This window comes from Prosopis cineraria, unplaced genomic scaffold (assembly GCF_029017545.1).
Source record: "Prosopis cineraria cultivar Desert tree isolate PC_DT_omini unplaced genomic scaffold, ASM2901754v1 PC4, whole genome shotgun sequence".
In the NCBI taxonomy this organism is placed as follows: Eukaryota; Viridiplantae; Streptophyta; class Magnoliopsida; order Fabales; family Fabaceae; genus Prosopis; species Prosopis cineraria.
The window spans coordinates 20,663,938-20,676,154 of record NW_026555335.1 but is presented as its reverse complement, the minus strand read 5'-3'; the positions used below and the strand labels follow the sequence as shown (position 1 = coordinate 20,676,154).

The window sequence follows — 12,217 nt, the reverse complement described above, 5'->3', positions numbered from 1 at the left end:
TGTGATATGGTGAAATATGTTGAGACGATATGGAATTCTTTATGATTAAGGAAAAGTTGAGAAAGAAAACGAGATATGTGATGTAAATGCTACTTTATGAGGTTTTAATGGTATACTATGTTTACCTCCATGTTATTGCATGAGATAGTTAATAGAAGTGAGTTATTCTATTACTGAGATTTTTATCTCACCCCTGTGGTTACATGTCTATAAAACTAGAAAGTGATCAATACAAAGGAAGAGAGTCTGGACCTGCTTAAGTTGTGAAGCCATGCACTCTTAGTTTGTGTAGTGAACTGAACTGAGATTGTATATATAAGTATATATGAGTTGCCATAAGGTTGCATGCATGAATTGAATTGAGATTTTGTGAAATTTAGCATGATTACGTGTATATGTGTTGTTTGAAATAAAAGGGCTATGATTTGAGTATATTGTGTTGAAATGATTTTGTGTTGGTGAATCTTAAGCCAAAGGACACATTATGATGAAATGAGGAATTTGGAGGCAAAGATTGTACTATGAATATAATTGTATATGTATGGGATGAGAAATAGCCAAATGGGCTAAGTTATGCTAAGAAATAGCAAAGTGTATAAAGTTAGTGAATTGTGGAAATTGGCCGTAGAAGGGTTAAATTTTGATATATGAGTATGATTGTGATTAATTGTAGTTAATCAGGGTATTAGATCTTTTTAGACTTAGTTCAAGGCTTAATGTGATCTAATGAGAGAAAGGGATCGATTTGAGCATTTGGGTATGCAAAATTTTTAAAAAAAGTGACATTTTACACATAGGTGTCTAAATTTTAATCAGACCGTTAGATCATGTTCAAACTTATCTCATTAGTTAGTATACGACTAAGCTTCGTGTGGGCGCTTGGATCACTCAAATCAGATGTCATATGTGAAAACAATGCACACTGAAAGTTTATCATTTTGCTGTCAAAATGGTAGCAAAAATTTGAACAGGCACGCCGCAGCCCATGGTAACACATGCTATGGTGCACAACACAAAAAGGGTGAGCGTGTGGCTCTATGCCATATGCGATGGCGCACAGAATGCACACCACGACACACAGACCATTCCTTAATTTTTTTGGTGATGAAATGCATGCAATTAGGATAGGAATACTGGTGGGTTATGATAACTATATATTAGAGGAGTGCATGATTTACTTTTGCTATATATTTCTCTGATTATATCATAAATTGAATGATTTTACAAAATAAGTCTTCAGCTGAAGCTTTTGAAATGAAATTTGATTATTACGATTAATGTGAGGTATTAGTAACATCGTAATCTTCTATATATTGAGTAGATATAAGAGGAGGTTACACCAAGTCTAGGATAAATGCACAAATAAGAAGAAAGACTAGATCTCAAAACTCAAGAAGCAAATACCAACTAATACTATAATGCCCTAGCTGACATTACCATATGCTCCATTACAAACAATCTTACTAATCAAATCAAAATTATTTACTTTGAAAACATTGAAAGCCTTGGGATCCTAAGAAAATATTTTCAAATCATTTTATAGATCACTTGGGTTATAAAATCCAACACATAAAATACATACACAACGAAAGCAACAAGTATTCAGGTACAGAATGCCAAAAGAAACATGTGCATACAAGAAAACAAAGTACAATTTTGCACCGTACTCCTCAACTTGTGCCACATGTGCCCTGGCATGTGGTATAAAGGCCACAGTCACTCACTCTGTGTAGTGTAACATGGAATGTGAGTACATGCATCATGGCACACACGCTTGAATTTGCTGTCAAATGGCAGTTTCTGATATGAAATTCAGATGCACACTATTTTCACATACGATATCCGATTGAGATGGTTCAAGCTCCCACATGAAGCTTATTTCAAAATCTAACTAATAACACTAATTTTATTTCAATCTAATATCTCTTTTAAAAATTAGACACTAAAGTGAAATTTGACTATTTTTCTAGCAAAATCTTGCCACTTAAGTGTCTCAATTCGAAACCAATTGCCATTAGCCACTTATTGGGCCTTGACTAAGTCTAAATAGACAATACACACCTGATTAACCACACACATGTACATATCACACATACACATATTTGGCCTACAAACTGCCCATTTCACACTTTGGGCCCAAATCACATTTTAATTTCTTTAATCCTATACAAGGCTAAACCACTATATATACTCTTCAACCATCTCATATCCATACACATATACCTTTACCCACTAGCCCATCCACTCATTTTGTCTTTTACATATACACAATGGTTAGGGAATTCCAAATTCATTAAAACATACCATAAATACAACTTCATGCACATGATTGAATCCTATGGTAACTTATACGTATTTATAACTACGGACAACCAAATTCATTAAACTAATTCTTATTAAAACTTAGGTGAAAGATGCCAACTCAGCTTATATCCTTTTCCTTTAATCCACTAATACCAAAACCTAAAAAATGTAAATAACCATGGGTGAGATAAAAATCTCAGTAACTAATATAGCTCATTTAATGCCTATTAACAAATAGCCATGCCAAAGTATTAAAAACTAAGGTAATATCACATATATATCAAAATATGAAGAAATATCATCTTTTTAAAGTCATTCCACACAAATACACACTAGCATGATTATCTAACCACCAAACCTCTAATGCTCCCCAACATGAAACTAGAGGCTCTCCTGAATCAACCACTTATCGACCCGAGCACACTTTTTAGTGGTAGAAACACCCAGTCAAAGGTAATTTAACCCATCTATGAACTAGTTTCCCTCTTCACACACCTGTAATAGAGGCGTTGTTGACTCCTAATGTAATACATGCCTTTAATTTGGTTTGAAAATGAAGGATCCTAACTTTACTTTTAAACATATACCAAACATATAATAAATCTTCAATAATGAAGGCTTACGAAGGCATAAAAACTATACCCACATCCAAGAAATTAAAAGAAATATTTTTCCCAAAAGTGTACCATGCACTGCAATATATGGTGTAGAGCCACACAGTCCTGCTTTATGCCTTGTACTGTGGCATGCCACCGTGCACTGTGGCGTATGCATCAAAATTTGTTGTCATGACAAATTTCTAATATGAACTTTCACTGCTCGCCAGTTTCACATATGATGTTTGATTAGAGTAATTCAAGGGTCCACACGAAGCTTATTTGATGAGCTATCAAATGGGATAAGTTTGAACACAATCTAAGAGTCTGATTTCAATTTAGACAGCTAGGTGTAAAATGTTACTTTTTTTCAAAAATAAGCACCCTAAGTGTTCAAATTATACGCTTTGCTTTATTAGACCATTTTGGGCCTTGAACCAAGTCCAAAAGGACTATATTCACCTAATTGAGATATTATACCATATACAATATGTCACATACATATTTTGACCTATCAATACCACTTTTAATGCTTTTAGTCTTACATGAGGCACTACACATATCACCACATATAAACAATTACACTTGTTCTACTTTCACCCTCCTAACTTCCACATATAAGGCTAAGCCACACCATAGAGTTAGGGTATACACACATACACTTGACTTACACAAATGAGGCTAGGCCTCACCATTTGGTCAAGTTTTATACACATACACATCATCACCATAATCATACATAATATTAGTGGAACAAGTTACACATCATATCATATACTTGCTTAAATAGCTTCTAGGCCTACCTACTTATTCACCAATTTGATATACTCAGCGAGATGCAATACAAATTATACAAGCAAGTCATTCAACATATAAAAAAAGTGCACACTCTCATGCGTGTGCATATTCTAGTTGACAACCAAAATACTCAATATAATTATACATTCATTACATCTCATGGTAGCTATACTGCTACAAGATATGAAGCTACCCTTCTTGTGCTTCTATTCTAGGCTTTTAGAACTTTCTTTACCTATAACAAGAAGTAACGGGGTGAGACATATCTCCTAGTAGCTTGGATAAACCTCAAATATCAATTAATAAGTAAAATTAAAAATAAGAGATAGAGTAACACCATTTTTAATAAAATCACCTATATGCATGATATCATGAATAATCAATCATAATGAGTATGTATTCTTAAATCCCATTGGCAAAGAATACTTAGTGCTTAAACCAGGACTTCCTAGCCTCGCATGAAGAAAGGCCCACCAACCATTACCATAGACCAGGGTATCACATATAGGGTGATTATGCCCTTTGTGAGTCCACACTGTAACATCTTAAGTTTTAAACCTTAAAATTTCAAGTGATTAGAAGAGTACATTAGTAAATTTAAGTGAATTTTAAATTGATAATTTTTTGGAAGACTAATGTGATTATTAAGTCATTGGGCAACCTTAAAAGAGGGCTATGGGCTCAAAAAGGGGCCCAAAATAGTGTTAGGCTAGTCTGTACCATCCGTCATGGCGAACACACCATGATTCATGGTAAATGGACAAAATTCTTGTATTATCAGATGCAATATCACATTTGATTTCAAAGGGAAGAAAAGAAAGAAAATAAGAGGAGTGATGGGGGAAGGACTATGGGTGATAGGGTTTAATATTGGTAGCAATTTAGAAGTATTTAAAGCAAGATTCATCCTTAGGTAAGCTTCTTACACCTCTCCCCTTTTCCTTTATGTGAATTTCTAAATATTTAGGGCAATGTAGGGCTTGATTTCTATTTTTCTTGGGTTGTAACCAAACCCATTACCTTGGTTAAGATCTTGGGGAGTTAAATTAAGCTTCTAAACCTATGATATTGGATTGTTTAATGATTTAGAGTTTTTAGTTAGGATTAAGATGAACCCTAAGTGGAATTTGAGAGTTTAAGAATAATGTGGGTAGAAGATTGGTGTTATTAGGGTGTTTGGATGCTAAATAGGATTATTAGAGTGTGTTGAGAGAGTTGATAGTGTTAAAGTAAGGTTTTAGGTAACGTAGGTACTCAAATTATGCTAAAAAGGGATTGATTAGTGTGTGGATTGATTATTTAATGTTTAATCTTGTATATTAAATATTGATTGAGTGTTTATATACTAGTGGACACTTATGGAACTAAGTTTCAACCACGTTAACCATTTTATGACAATAGGGTTGAGGTGATCGGATTATCTAAACTCTTTATTTGCATTCTTGGATGGTTGTGTGATAATTATTAAAGCTAATACTCTTTTTTTATACTAGAATAGTATTAATATGAAATGATTATGATTTAGAAACTCCATATAAAGTAGAATGGAAAATCATGTTTTGATTATTGTGATTTTGAAGAATAAATCATATGTTCAAGTATAAGTATTTGTGAAATTATAGGGTTTATAATAGAGATGATTATTATAGTGGAAGTTACACGTTATGGTCATGTATGGAATTGTTGAGCATATGTTTGGCATGATCATTGTAAGAGGGTAGGAGTTCACCCTAGTATGGTTTTGGGGACATTGTTTGAAAATTCATATGCTACATTGGCACCATAGAGGCCTCAGTGCATAGTTCTATATTTGTTTAGAAGTCTCAGTACAATATGAAATAGATTGGGCATTGACACCCTGGGTATTCATGAAAAGGGGGAGTCTGTGGTCCATAGTTGGTGAAATCACCCATGGCTGAGGTAGCCTCCCATAATTGGTGAGCTTGAGCTAATCTAATCACATAAATTTAGTTCTATCAAATTGTCAGCCTACAGATTTAGTTAGAAGATATAAGGAAGATATAAGGTGGTGTGTTGATCATGCATATTTCTATTGAATAGCTATGTGTGTGTGCATGTACTTGTTATATATGAAATATATTTTAATGCTGATTCACATGCTCTCTAACTATTATCACACATAAGTAGTTTGTTTAGATGATTTAGTTATTAAGTCCTCGACTTATCCCGTGGTTATATTTTATAAGTAAAGACTCTAATAGGGGCAAAGGAAAGGAAGGTACTGCTGAGCATTAAGGGATTTGTAATTGTATAGTTTCCTCTCTTTCTTTTGGTTTTTCAATAAATTAATTTATATTTATGCTAACTTAGGATCATAAACCCATTTTGTTGTCACTTGCATAAATTCTATAAAACTGTGAGTATCTTGACCTAAGATGTTGACTCTGTGATGTAATGTTTGTGAGAGGTCAGGATACTAATGTAAGTATTGCTTTGGTATTCATTATGTGTTTGAATAGCCTTAAAGATGTTTATGATTAATTATTGTACCCTTGAGTTTATGTTGAGTTTGAGGTTTAGATAGCCAAATTGTGTTTGGAATGTTATTGTTGTGGTTTAATCACTCAGGTTGTTTATGGTTCATTTGAGTTAGTTCAAGTGGTTTCACAATTATTGGCAATTAGTATAAGACTTTGGATAACTTGGTTGTTGTTTTAGAAGGAAAATGGACCACTTTGTATCCAAGTATCCAACTTTTGATTAGTTTAGTGTGCATTTGGGTACACCTACTTTTACATTCCAAAAGTAAATTTTAAATTTTTAAATGTGAAATGTTGTTTGGGTTTTTTTTTTCCAGATAGAATGTGCTTTCAAAATGAGCTTCCGAATATATTTGAAACTAAAAAAAAAGGCAAAAGCTCCTTGGTGTTGCTTTTGAAATGTGATCTGTGGCATTGGGCATTTATGGCTAATACCTAATATTTTTATTAACCATGATACCCTCCTTTTTCTTTAATCTCTCGTTCGTGTAACCCGAGCTACCTACTCGTCTCTCATTCTTTACTGCTTCTCTCATCTTGCTTAGCCATTGCTCGTTTGTCGATTGTCTACTGCTCGCCAACCACTTAGCCATCTCTTCTCCTCTCCTTTGCCCCTCCTTTGCCATCTCACAGATTCGAAGCTCCTCATCTCTTCCTTCCTTGAGCTCCTCCTTCATTCATCGACAGTCGCCACATTCCACTATCTGATTTCTCCTCAACTCTTTCATGGATTAAGTTGTTTTAGGACTTGGATGACATTTTAAAGCTGAAAGAACATATGATACCTAGATTTGCAACCTGTGGAGTGTAAAACTGAACATTCAAACTAGCTCGTCGAACTCTAACCCCCTTCTTCAATCTACTCTTTGGTCTATAAGGTATGATAGCCTCCAAGCATGTTTTATTAGATTTGGAAATGGTAGTCCTCTATTTTACATTAATAAATGAAATGATGGTCCTTTGTTCTGCTCTTCGATCTGATATGTTTCTTTTTTTTTTACCACCATGAAGCCTCTGTTCTAGTGACTAGTGTGAGGTTTTTTTTATTGCCTTCTTTTGATTGCCATCTTCTACGCAGAACAAGAACATGTAATGGGATGGATGAGATTGATCATTATTTATGACTGCATTTCATGATAGTTCTATTGGTCTGTTGATGTTTTGGAAATATGACACGGTGTTCTGGGAATATGTTCTAGTGATTGATCTATCGATTATTCTATCTTGCTTTGCTTTTTTTCTTTAGTTTCATTTTGATAGGAATTTGAGCTCATTCATTTTTTGAAAAATGATGAAGGGATGAGAAAGGCTACAAATTTATGGCCAAACTTGCTTATTTTAATACATACTATTGAATCGTATGATCTGAATTTTTAAATGAGTCTAGAAATTGCCAAGCCATTTGATTGTGGCTGTTTTTGAATAACAGCCTCTTTCAACAAGTATATGTGGCTAAGATAACTGTTGGAAATTGTGCCCTAGGGCCAATCATTGTACTATGCATATTGTTATTTAATGAATTTCTCTTTTGTTATCATAACAATTGCATGTTCAATATGATAACTGTATCTCAGGACAGACTATAGTGATTGTCCTAAATGTCCCCGATCGGTCATCTTTAAGGAATTATAGATGAAACAAGACTGGTATGACTTTGATTAATTATAAAGATACAAATTAAAGTCATAAGCACTTGAAAGAGTAGAAAGTGCTGGACCAACCCGCTATGAGAAAGCTGCATGGTACAAGTTATAAGCTTATCTCATATATAATAATATCACTAAGCCCTTTGAGCTGTGATCATCATGGATTCCTACATGATGACCACTGAACTTTGATCGGGTGATCATAAAGGCTATGATTAAGCTTAGTGATATTCATACAGAGGAATATAAGTGGTTAAGATGAAATTTGTCCCTCACATTAAGTGAGCGATATTACTGGGCCTCTCAATGAGTAAGACTGAGAAAATGTATGGCCATACTAAAATGGAAAGGGTTTTTCCATTGCTACTATTAGTCTACTCAGATATTGAGAAAGTAATAGCCAGGTAAAGGAGACGTGACAAAAGGAATGTGATACGATTGCATGGTAGGTTACATCGGATCATCGATCCCCATGTGAATTAGGTAGTTGCAATGTCTTGCTAAAGACCACTTGTGACTTGTGGGCTAATGGTGTAATTAGCCAACCGCCAATATCATATGGGCCTACAGGGTCGCACACATAATAGCCCAACTCAAGCTATAATGTCCAAGTTCATTAAATCTGGAATATGTCTAGATTTAATGAATGTAATATAGGGTGAATGAATTATATATATATATTGAATATTTATTTGATAAATATATATATATATATATTTATATGAAATTCAAAATTCAAAATATAATTATATATATATATATGTATGTATGTATTTTGGAATATATATATCCATATATGTGTGTGTGTGTGTGTGTGTGTATCAGATATATATCTATACGATATATGTATATAATACATAAAATTAAATATAGATAATATAATATTATATATATATGTATATTTTTTTTGAAATATATATGTATATATTCGTATATATAATATAATATGTATATGTAATAAATATTATATTATATTATGTTAGTTTTAAATTTATTTTATATGATAGATTGAATTTAATAACTAATATGATATGAAAGAATATCATGTCAGTTTTATAATTTAAATTTATAAGATAAATTTGAATTAGATATGATATTATGGATTAAATTTATGAGATAAATTTAATTAAATTTTCATGGACTTTTAAGTGAAAGACGAAAATCTTTATCTATATACTATATATAAATAGGGACATCTTTTATGAAGGGAGAGAGAGTTAGAAAAGTTCTGACGACAAAAACACTCTTAGAGGCATATAGAAAGGAAAATTAATGTTCAAAGAAGAATGGACGCTGAGAGTGCTGGCACGCTAGTCGAGTTAGAGAGCTGTTCATGTGGATACTAGTAGAGGGAGTGGATCCACATTGTTAGCTCCTAAGATCCAAACTCTTGAAAAGAACGTGCGCCAACTTTAAAGAATTAAAAGGTAACTCTTCTATCCACCTTGACTTAAATGAGTTCGTTCAGTCCATATCAGGATAGGGACTTTAAAATTTTAATCTTCCGCTGTGCCTCCTATCCAATAATAACAAGTGGCTAATTAACCATGATCCAATAATATTTTTCTCTTTGTTTCCTAAAGAACAAAAAAAAAAATACAATTATTATTGACTTTTCATTGATAAAAAAGGATAGTAAAATTTTTTAATATTTTAAGTCTAATTCAATTATGGATTTTTACTCCTCAAATTTCATTTGTATTGAGAATATGATATTTCAATAGTAAAAATGAGTAAAGATAAGGCACTATAGACTACCGAAGAGATCGAATTGTTCATTAAATTAGCTCTACAGCAAGTTAGAAAAAATGAGCGTAAAGGATCTACCTTATCAAAGGAAGGTTGGGAGGCATTAATAAAACAGTTCAGTGCTTTGAGCTCTAGAAGCTATGATAAGAAGCAGTTAAAGAACAAATGGGATAATTTGAGGAAAGATTGGAATATATGGGACAAACTGTTAAACAAAGAGATTGATTTGGGATGGGATAGCGAAAAGAATACTATTTCAACACCGGAAGAGTAGTGGAATCAAAAGATTAAGGTATACAATTAGACATGGCATGCTATACATTTGATATTTTATTTTATAAACATACTAGACTTAGTTCTTGTAAATGTGCAAGAGAATCCTGAGTATAGGAAATTTAGACATAGACCACTTCTATATGTACAAGAATTGACACAGTTGTTCTACCAATTACAGCACCGGGCACTTACATGTGGACTGTAACATCTAAAACTTCAAATCTAGAAAAATGGATTAATTAAGGGATAAATTAGTTAAAAATATGATTAATTTATTTAATTATGGTTTTGGTTGGCTAATTGGATTTTTGGGTCATATTTGGCTCTAATTGAGATAGGATGAAAGTCGGATCAAGTTGGGAGGCATCAGGGGGAGCAAAATCAAGTTGTTGGTCGCTACGTCATGAGCCGTGGCTTGCGTGGCGTGCGCTGCGGCGCACAGCATAGCAGGCAACTTAAATTTCGAGAATCATCAAAAATTGATAGAAAACCTAGAGCACAAAGGGGGCAACTTTGGGTACAACTAGGGCATCAATTTGGAAGGATTTTGAAGATCATTTGAGTCTCCAAACTCTTAGGTAAGTTTCCTGTAACATCCTAAAACTTCAAATCTGGAAAAAAATGGATTAATTAAGGGATAAGTTAGTTAAAAATATGATTAATTTATTTAATTATTTTTTTGGGTGGCTAATTGGATTTTTGGGTCATATTTGGCTCTAAATTGAAATAGGATGAAAGTTGGATCAAGTCGGAAGGCACCAAGGGGAGCAAAATCAAGTTGTTGCTCACTGCTAGGGCATTAATTTGGGAGGATTTTGAAGATGATTTGAGCCTTCAAACTCTTGGGTAAGTTTCCTACCCTTCTCCTCTACCTTTTCATCTCATTTTCCATGGGATTTGGAAAAGAAAGAATTTGGTCTGGTGGGATTAAGCCATGAGTCAATGTTTTAAAGGTTTCTATTGACTCTAAAGGTTTAATTTAGGTTTATTGATCTTGGATATGTGGTAATAGGAAGCTACTTTCTTGTTTGGTGAATTTTGGATCAAGCCCCAACTTGATCATAGGGTGTTGAAGTGTGATAAGTTGAGATATTAAGTTTTATGTTGTGATAGAGTTAGAAAGAGACTTAAAGGGATGAAGTGAATAAATTCTAATCTTGACAAGTCTATTTATTGAGAATATGAGTAAGAAGTGGGAGAATTGGGAGGTTATTATTAGTTAATGGTGCTTGTGTTAATTGAAAATTAACATATAATACTTGTTGATATAGATTGTGGTGTGGGAAGACTTATATTGACACAAGAAGAGAATCAGTACCACGGGTAACCCTTTTAGTAACAAAAGGGTTGAGGTAACTAGATAATTTGCATTATTATTACCTTATATAAATTACTCTCAAGTTGCTTTTCTATGAATTATTGAGTATATATGTATAAATTCCTTAGAGGTTAACTATTTTAGAAAAGGTGGAGTATTGGTTTGTAAAATTCTATATTTTGAAGTAATGGAAATATTTTGTTATACTTATTTGAAAAGTTGTTTATGCATGGTCAAGTGAGATATGTAGTGAAATGTGGCATATTAGAGGGTGGTAGGTCACCCTAGTGGAGATGGTGAAGATTAAGTCCATATGGCATTGCTGGTACCTCGGGACGCCAGGTGTAGCATTTACTCTCCTTGCCCGAAAATGGGTGCGTGTTGGAGACTTACTCTCCTTAGTACCCAAAAGGGTGCGGAGTTGGAGACTATGCTCCTTAGCATCCGTAGGATGAGGTATTGGAGTAACAACACCCCAATTACTTGTAATAGGGGGAAACAGTAGTCTGAAAATGGTTTAGGATACCTTGGCTGGGTAGTCCTACCATGAATGGTGAGCTTAGGGACCATACATGTGGTTTGGTTCTGTAGAATAGCCTACTGGTTTGGTCAGGAGTATTGGAGGACCGGATGGTTAGAGATCATGCATGTAAATTGCAGTGATATTATATGATGTGATTATATTACTTATTTTAATGCTTGTTTATAACTTGACTTGTTAATTAATAATATAGATTATCTTAGTTACTGAGATTTTTTTCCCATCCCGTGGATTATCATTTTATAGGTGCTACTACCAGTGAGACTGAGCTAAGGAGGGAATCGGGCAGGGACTAGCATATCTGCTACACTCTTTATAAAGCCCAATTTGGTTTGAGTGGTGTACATAAACTTGTTATATGATATTATAATTTGCCAACTGGGAATGCATATCATTTTGATTGGTTGTACTTGTTGTATACTATGTTATTGTCCATTTTAGCCCGATATTGTATATGAGATGAAGATGTGGTAATTTTTGTTGGTGAT

General features: G+C 33.6%; 1 long non-coding RNA gene across 1 annotated transcript; it reads left to right on the top strand.

Annotated features, from left to right (window-relative positions):
• The first annotated feature begins 10,138 nt into the window (after positions 1-10,138).
• LOC129308429 (uncharacterized) lies at positions 10,139-11,976 on the top strand. Its single transcript, XR_008592615.1, has 3 exons — positions 10,139-10,448; positions 10,601-10,716; positions 11,142-11,976. It is a non-coding gene; the product is annotated as an uncharacterized LOC129308429 (long non-coding RNA).
• Positions 11,977-12,217: the final 241 nt, after the last annotated feature.